Below are 8975 nucleotides of genomic sequence, written 5' to 3' on the forward strand. Positions count from 1 at the left end.
CGTCTCCTCTTCGCAATGCCTTGTGTTTAGGCAATAACCTCATCAGCCAAATATATAGAGATGCAACACAATTAATAATGATAATGGGGTGTAGTCCCACTCTCATCTGCCATATTAATGAGCTTAGATTTTTCTCCAACTATCTAGGATTGATTATATAAGAAAAAACATAATTTTAGGTATTGTTTTTTGGAGAGAACCTTTAATGGTGTCTTTTTCTCACCTATATAAAGAAGTTCTTTCTCTAATATTTTTTTTAGAGGCAATTCTAATTTATATTTTCTCTTAATCTAGGCTTTTACTTTTCTTGGTTTAGTTCTGCCTAATTTAGTACAAGTCTTAAGTATTCCAAAATGACTCGATGAAAGAGTGCAACGACTGCTAGAGAGGCCGATGGAGCTGTTTAATCTTAGAGGTTGATTCACAAGAACCCGATTTGTGTCATAAGAGACATCTATAATTGTAAAAAGAGTGACCAATGGCACCAATCAATCCCATTGATTTCATAAGTTTCTCCATGTGTTTTCTTGTTCGTGACACTGTATGTAATACTTGTGTTTGCCATCGTCAACCAAGGTTTATTTGTGATTCAGATAAGTATTGTACTCCCTTGTACATGTATTAATAACATATATATATGCTTTAAATGATTATTTTCGACAATGGTCCTATTTAATTTTTCATAAAGAAAGAGAGGAATTGATGTCTCCTCTTCTATTGAGGTCGACTGGCAAGGGAAAAAACTGCTTTTGTCCTTTATTCATGCTAGTTGCTTTAAAATTGAGCGTAGAGATTTGTGGTCGGAATTGGCAGCTGTTTCAGCAGCTTCTCTCCCTTTGCTTATTGTTGGTGATTTTAATGCGACGTTGTTCTCTAATGAGAAAAAAGGCCCGGGGAATTTTAATGTTGGATCGGCAGCAGAGTTCCAAGCAATGGTGGATTCTTGTATGCTTATTTCTACCTCTTCACAGGGTAAAAAGTATACTTGGTCAAATAATCGTAGAAGGGGTAATGTCATGGCTGTTCTGGATAGAAGCTTTCATAATGAGTTATGGATTGATGAATTCAAAAATATTTCTCAGAGAGTTATAACCTGCACTGCATCTGATCACACTCCCATCTTGATCCATTCAAACATGATCCAAAAGCCTAGCAACATTCCGTTTCGATTTCATAATTTTTGGATGGAAGATGATAGCTTTCAGTTGGTGGTGAAGCAAGCCTGGTCCCAACAGGTGAGTGGCTGCCCCATTTATATCTTGGCGCAGAAATTGAAGGTGGTTAAAGGGGTGCTAAAAGCTTGGGCAAAAGAAAGATTTCCTAATCTAAATGAGGAAGTGAAAAAAGCTACTTCAGAGCTAAAAAGAGTGCAGGATACTATTGAGGTTTCAGGAATGTCGGATGCCCTCTTTAATGAAGAAGCTGATGCAAAAACAGCCCTTTTAAATGCTAGTAAGATGCAAGAAAAACTGTGGTCTGAGAAGGCTAAATTACGTTGGTTGAAAGAAGGCGATCGGAACACAAAATTTTTCCATCTTTCAGTGAAGATTAGAAGATCAAGAAATCAGATTAGTATGTTACGTCGTGAAGATGGTTATTGGATTTCTGATCAATTAGATTTGGCCAACTATATTGTGGATTTTTACAAGAATTTTCACTCTGGAAATCCTGTAGAACCACACTATGAGTTACTGGACCAGATTCCGACTCTCATTTCTAATGAAGACAATGCTTTCTTGGATGCTGTTCCCTCAAGGGAAGAAATAAAGATAGCGATATGGGATCTCGATGCGGACAGTTCTCCGGGTCCTGACGGCTTTCCAGGTCAGTTTTTCAGAAGTTGTTGGGATATTGTGGAAAATGATTTCTGTCGGGCTGTTTTCTCTTTCTTTTTAGTAGGGAAAATTCCTAAGGGGGTAAATAATTGTTTCCTAACCCTTATCCCTAAAGCTGATGGTGCTTTTTCTTTGGATAAGTTTCGTCCCATATGTATGGGAAACTTTTTCTGCAAAGTTTTGTCCAAAATTGCTGCTTCCAGGTTATCTCTCTTTCTCCCAAGATTAATCTCAGAAGAACAAGGTGCCTTCCAGAGGGGTAAAATTATTTCAGAAAATATAAGCCTTGCTTCAGAGTTGGCAAACCTGATGCACTCATCTGTTCGAGGTGGAGGTATGGGTCTAAAGCTAGATGTGCAGAAAGCCTATGATTCTCTGTCTTGGGAATTCCTCTTTGCAACCTTGAAGAAATTTGGTTTCTCTCCCAATTGGATCAACAAAATTCACCAAATGCTGCTCTCAACAAGGATTTCAATTTTGCTAAATGGAGGTCCAGTGGGTTTCTTTGGTGTGGAGCGTGGTCTCAGGCAAGGAGACCCTATTTCCCCAATCCTTTTTATTCTGGCAGAGGAAGTTCTTTGTAGGGGGCTGAAGAACTTGATTCTGGAAAGGAAGATGAAAGCTCTCCCAGGCCCCAGAGGAGCAATTACTCCTTCTCATTTACTTTTTGCAGATGATATTTTCATCTTTATGAATGGGTCAGCTAGGTACGTGAAGCATCTTCATGAGTTTTTATCCAAGTATCAGTCTTTTTCAGGGCAAAAAATAAACTTGGAAAAAAGTAAAATATTTTTTGGGAAGATTGCCCCTCATAGAAGTCATTTTATTAGTGATTTTCTGGGCATTGCCGCGGCTGATCTCCCTACAAAATATTTGGGGGTGGAGATTTTTAAAGGCAGAGTGAAGAATAGTCATTTGCTTCCTCTTCTGGATAAGATAAAGGGTCGGTTGGCAGGGTGGAAGGGCAAAATTCTTTCTATGGCTGGGAGAATTGAATTGGTTAAGTCAGTTATTTCTGGTATTCCCATACACAATTTCTCTGTGTACTGGTGGCCGGATGGAACTATTAAGGTGGTGGAACGGTGGATGAGAAATTTTATTTGGTCAGGTGATATGGAAGTGGCAAAGAAGATTGTTATGAAATGGGAAGGGGTGTGCAAGCCTAAAAAGGAAGGGGGTCTGGGAATTAGAAGGATGAGAGAAGTGAATTTTGTTTGTTTATGTAAACTGGCTTGGCAAATCAAACATGGGGATTCTCTTCTGAGCAGATTCTTCAGGGAACGTTTTATCAAGGAAGATGGGTCACTGCGAAGGGGATATAAGTCTTCATCTATATGGCCGGGCTTGAAAAGAGTTTGGAGTTTCGTCGCGAAGAACGAGCAATGGATTCTGGGAAATGGGAAAAAAATTGATTTTTGGTTAGATAGATGGATTGACAATCAATCTATCGCTGAGAAGACAAACTTGGACCCTGTTTTTTTCTCAGATTTAAAAGAAAAAGTTTCTGATTTCATATGCCAAGCTGCCTGGGACCTCCCTCATGTGGAGTCGGTTTTACTTGCTGAAATTTGGGAGAAAGCTAAACGTATTCACATCCAAGGTGTGAACGACCAATGTCTTTGGCGATTGACCTCTTCAGGTATCTTCTCTATTAAATCTGCCTGGGAAGAAAATAGAGAAAAATATCAAAAAGTGAGTTGGTTTTCTCTTATATGGAACTCATCTAACCAACCAAGACAAGCTGTTTTTGCTTGGCGGTTAGTTCAAAATAGATTACCAACAGATGAAAATGTGTCTCATCGTGGAGTGCAAATGGCTTCCCGGTGCAGCTTGTGTGGTAAAGATGAAGAATCAATGTCTCACTTATTTTATAACTGTGAATTTGCTCGTAGTTTGTGGAGAGATTTCTGTGAAGGCTTCGATGTGCAATGGAAACCTTATATGGACATGCTTTCTTTTATTGCATGGTGGAAACAAACAGCAAAGAATCTCCATTTTAAAAAGGTGTGGATTACTGGTTTCTCTCTGGTTCCTAGTGTCATATGGCAGGAAAGGAATGCAAGAATTTTTGAGGGGGTCTCCAAATCATCTAGACACTGTTTTGCTATGATTAAAAGTGAAATCAGCCTCCAGATGACTGCTGCTACAGGGTCCCCTATCTCATTTAGCTCCTTACTGTGTGCCAAACGATTGGGGATCTCTAGGGTGCGATACAAACCAAGAGAGGTAATGGAAATTTTTTGGTGTCCTCCCCAAAGGGGATGGGTGAAGCTAAACTCAGATGGTTGCTCTTTGGGAAATCCAGGAAAATCAGGTGCGGGTGGAATATTTCGGAATGAAAATTCAGAAATATTACAGTCTTTCAGAACTTTTCTTGGTGTCCACACAAATTTTGAAGCCGAGATGATAGCTGTTATTACTGGGCTGGAATTTGCAAGAGATATGGGTATTACTCATTTGTGGATTGAGTGTGACTCAGTAGCTGTAGTTTTACTTATATCTAAGGGAAGAATCCCTTGGGTTTGTCTTCAGAGGTGGATGAGTTTAACCTCCTATTTGAATTCTCTTACCTGGAAAATCACTCACTGTATGCGGGAAGCAAATCCTGTGGCTGATTTCTTGGCAAAAACAGCAGCAAAATTCGAAGTTTCTTCTCCTATCCAATCCTGGCCTGTGCTGATTGCTATAGAGTTGGAAGTGGATGGTCAATCTCGGCCTAGATACCGCTTCTTTTAATGTATTTTGTTTTTTATTTCCAATTTTTGTGATTTGGTTTCTGGTGTGAGTTCTTTCTCTGCTGATGGCAATGCCGAAGGTGGAGTAGAATTTTCCAGATTCCAAATGTGTTATTGTCTTCGTATATTCTTTTTCCCCTTCTTTTAATACAATGAAATTTTAGCGAAAAAAAGATGTCTCCTCTTCTCAATTGCTTGTTTAGCCATAACCTCATCAGCAAAATAAAAATATAGATGTAACACAAAAATAAATAATAATTGGGCTTCTTTTCTTCATTCACAACCCTTTTAGAAAAGTCGAAAATCACCCTAATTGTTTTTCAAAAATTAACTGCTAACAACATATAGCAAGATCCAACCTTTTCTCAGACATGAATCCTTATATATATATATATATATATATATATATATATTGGTTTTGTTAATGCTTTATCTTCTATGAATGAAATTTCCAAAATTATTTGGGGAAGGTGACTTCTAACGTTATCTCTTCTTTTGTGGTTCTAAGCTAGCATCTTCATTCGTATGTACATGGTAATCTGACCATGACTTCCAACATTATCTCTGCTTCTGTGGATCTGGGCTAATTCGCTTGTAAATTATATGATGAGTCCAGTTAAGAATGGTCCAAAGTATAAGCTTCTTTCTATAATGGGGACCTTTGAGCATGACTTCCAACCTTATCTCTTACTTTTATGGTTCTCAGTTTCCCTCATAAATATGGCTCAAGAACGATCCAAACTTGTTTGGATGAATACTTCCAAGTGGGACAGATCTCACTTGGCGGGTTCTTTGTTTGATTACTAACCCTTTTGTTTCCATTTGGCAACTTGTGCGTTTCACCTTCCCATGCTTTAGAATCTAGCCAGTTGATGTAGCCCAATTGCATCCAAGCTCAACGATTAAGTCTTTGTGGAGATCTATCTGCATTAAGGCCCAAGCTCAGAAAACACATTTGGCCCTTGACCAAGGCATGATCAAGCCCCAACAACATTGTGGAACAAATCATCAAAAAACACCAAAGAAGTTGGTCCAAACACTCTTGACCAAATCTACCATTGGGAGTCCCTAAGAGATTTCTTTAAATTCCTCTGCTTCTCTTCTCTTGAAAGCTATAAAGAAAGCCCACCCACCATTGGAAGTCACTACTGATCTTGATACAAGAATCAAAATATTGAGACTTGCATCAAGGCATGGAGACTTCAACAAATCGAAGACCTCAGCTATTTTTTCCATTTATATATTTTCTATTGAATTTTATTTTTTTATGTATTTTTTGATTGGTCCATGTCACAACTTGAAATTCTAAAAGATGGTTGTAGTCTCCTAGGTTAAAGGTTGAAGTCATATATAAAGAGAAAAAATTTTGAGTTGTAGGGACACAATTGAATCAAAGAATTTTCAAAGTTGCTCAAAGCTTCTTGTGAACCTTAAAAAGTTCCTCTTATGAAACCAAGTTGAGTTTCACTCATCCTTGAAGAGATTGGAATTTCAATCAACCTAGAAGAGCTGAGCCTTCAACCTTGCGTCACGTCACTCTTGCTGACACTTCATAATCAGGTGGGGTGAAAAAAAGAATTTTATTTCTCGAAACAAAACTTGGTTGTTGCGCAGGTTGGAGCTAAGTCCCTGTTAGCAGTCAGGGAAATGGAATTCCGAGAGTAGAGGTGGAAAATTTCATTCAGAGAGGGTATTTTCAAACCTGCCCCTAGGATTCAATTTCCCTGGCTACCACCAGGGGTTGCAACTATATGTAATAGCGAATTTTTTTCCTTCTATTCCTCGTGGTTTGAAATAAAAGGAATAGAATAATAGAGATGAAATCATATGATTGCTTTGGAAATTTAAATATTTTTAAAACAATTATTCAAAATATTGGTTTAATCTTGTAAAATGTTTATGAGAGGATTGTGATTTTTTTCCTTCTCTAAGAAGCACTTAAATATTTACCAAGAAAAAAAAAAAAAAAAGACACTTGAATAATTAATATGTGATTATTAGAACACATGTTTGAATTGTTAACAAACATCTCTTTCGAAAAAAAAAAGAAAAAGAAGGTATTGTCTTTTGGAGAGAATCGTTAGTGGTGTCTCTTCCTCTCCTATATAGAGTAGATGTTTAATTCATTTCTTTAATATTAATATTTTTTATAGAGAGAAATTTTAAATTATATATTTTTCCTAATCTAGGCTTTTACTTTTCATGGTTTAGTGCTGCATAATTTCGTACAATTCTAAAGTATTTCAACGTGGCTTGGTAAAAGAGTGCAATGACTACTAAAGAGGCCGATGGAGATGTTTTATCTTGGAGGTTGATTCGCAAGAATTCGATTTGCATAATAGGGGACATCTATAATTATAAAAGAGTGACCAGTGTCACGACTCAACCCCATTGATTTTTTAAGAAGTGAAACATAGGGAATAATAAACATAATAGAAAACATATAGAAGGAGAAACCAGAAGAAGAGAAATGCATATCTTATCTGAGAGAAAATTTCAACCTATCCTATAATAAAGAACTAATCTCCCTATTGGAGCACAGAAAAGCTAAATGGAACCACAAAATGGGAAAGCCAAAAACCAACCAAGAATCACCAAAAACGGAAACCCATAATCTGCCATGGTAATAAATAACTATCAAATTCAGCTAAACAATGCTGCACAAATTATCATCACATAAATGACGAGAGACTCATCTAATCTTTTAGCACCTCTATCGCTTAAAAATTATAATAATAATAATGACTGATTTTAAATGTAAGAGCAGTTCAAAGATGAAAGCTAACATGTGAATTTCATAAGTTGAATATCGTAAAATAAAAGCCATAGGAGCTTGTCCAAAAATTGCATGATATATATCAAAGCAAGAGATAAAAGTCTATCCCTTAACCCCTTTTGTAAAGGTATTTTAGTTCTTAGATAATGTCAAACAACCCAAAATTCATAATTTTAATTATACAGTTCTGCTTCCATTGTTTAATCTCCATAGAGGAAAAAAAGGGAAGAGGTTGGCACATTCCAATATGTAAAAGAGAATGAATTTAAGAGAGAAAAAAAAAAGAGAATGAATGAAGAAGATGCTCGAGAAAGAGAGGAAACACACGTCTCCTCTTTTAATCGCTTGTGCTTAGGCTATAACCTCATCAGCCAAATATATATATATATATATATATAGATATAGATATTTCAATGAGCATGGGTTTTCCTCGAACCATCTGGGGTTCATTGTCAATGTGGACTTCCACGTTGTCCTTGTCCGTTTTCTTTCCTCCATTTTCAACTGCTTATTACTGTTTTTAATTTAACAATGGGGTCCCTACTCTCCTACTCGTGCTTCATGCTTCATATGTACCTTATCAAAAAAAATTAATAAAATAAAAAAATCTTCATATATGTAATATGATCACCAATATCATAAAGGTATTATGCTACACTCTAGCTACGTCACCTGTGTAACGTCGCCCTTGTTTTTGAAAATTATGAGAAAATTGTGATTTTTCCATCTCTAAGAGGCACTTAAATATTTACCAAAAAAAAAAAGGTCAATATGTGACGACTATTGAAAGACATGTTTAAATTGTCAGCAAAACATTTCATTTGGAAAAAGAAAAAACATAATTTTAGATATTGTTTTTTTGGAGAGAACCTTTAATGTTGTCTTTTTCTCACTTATATCGAGAAGTTGTTTAACTTCTTTCTCTTATATTTTTTTTAGAGACAAATCTGATTTATATTTTCTCTTAATCTAGGCTTTTACTTTTCTTGGTTTAGTTCTGCCTAATTTAGTACAAATCTTAAGTATTCCAACATGGCTCGATGAAAGAGTGCAACGACTACTAGAGAGGCCGATGGAGCTGTTTAATCTTAGAGGTTGATTCACAAGAACCCGATTTGTGTCATAAGAGACATCTATAATTGTAAAAAGAGTGACCGATGGCACAAATCAATCCCATTGATTTCATAAGTTTCTCCATGTGTTTTCTTGTTCGTGACGCTATATGTAATACTTAAGTTTGCTATCATCAACCTTGGTTTATTTGCGATTTAGATAAGTATTGTACTCCCTTGTACATGTATTAATAACATATATATATATATATATATATATGCTTTAAATGATTATTTTCAACAATGGTCCTATTTAATTTTTTATAAAGAGAGAGAGGAATTGATGTCTCCTCTTCTCAATCGCTTGTTTTTAGCCATAACCTCATCAGCAAAATAAATATATAGATGTAACACAAAAATAAATAATAATGGGGCTTCTTTTCTTCATTCACAACCCTTTTAGAAAAGTCGAAAATCACCTAATTGTTTTTCAAAAATTAACTGCTAACAACATATAGCAAGATCCAACCTTTTCTCAGACATGAATCCATATATATATATGGGAAAATGACCGGTA

Source organism: Macadamia integrifolia, chromosome 3 (genome assembly GCF_013358625.1).
Source record: "Macadamia integrifolia cultivar HAES 741 chromosome 3, SCU_Mint_v3, whole genome shotgun sequence".
Taxonomy (NCBI): Eukaryota; Viridiplantae; Streptophyta; class Magnoliopsida; order Proteales; family Proteaceae; genus Macadamia; species Macadamia integrifolia.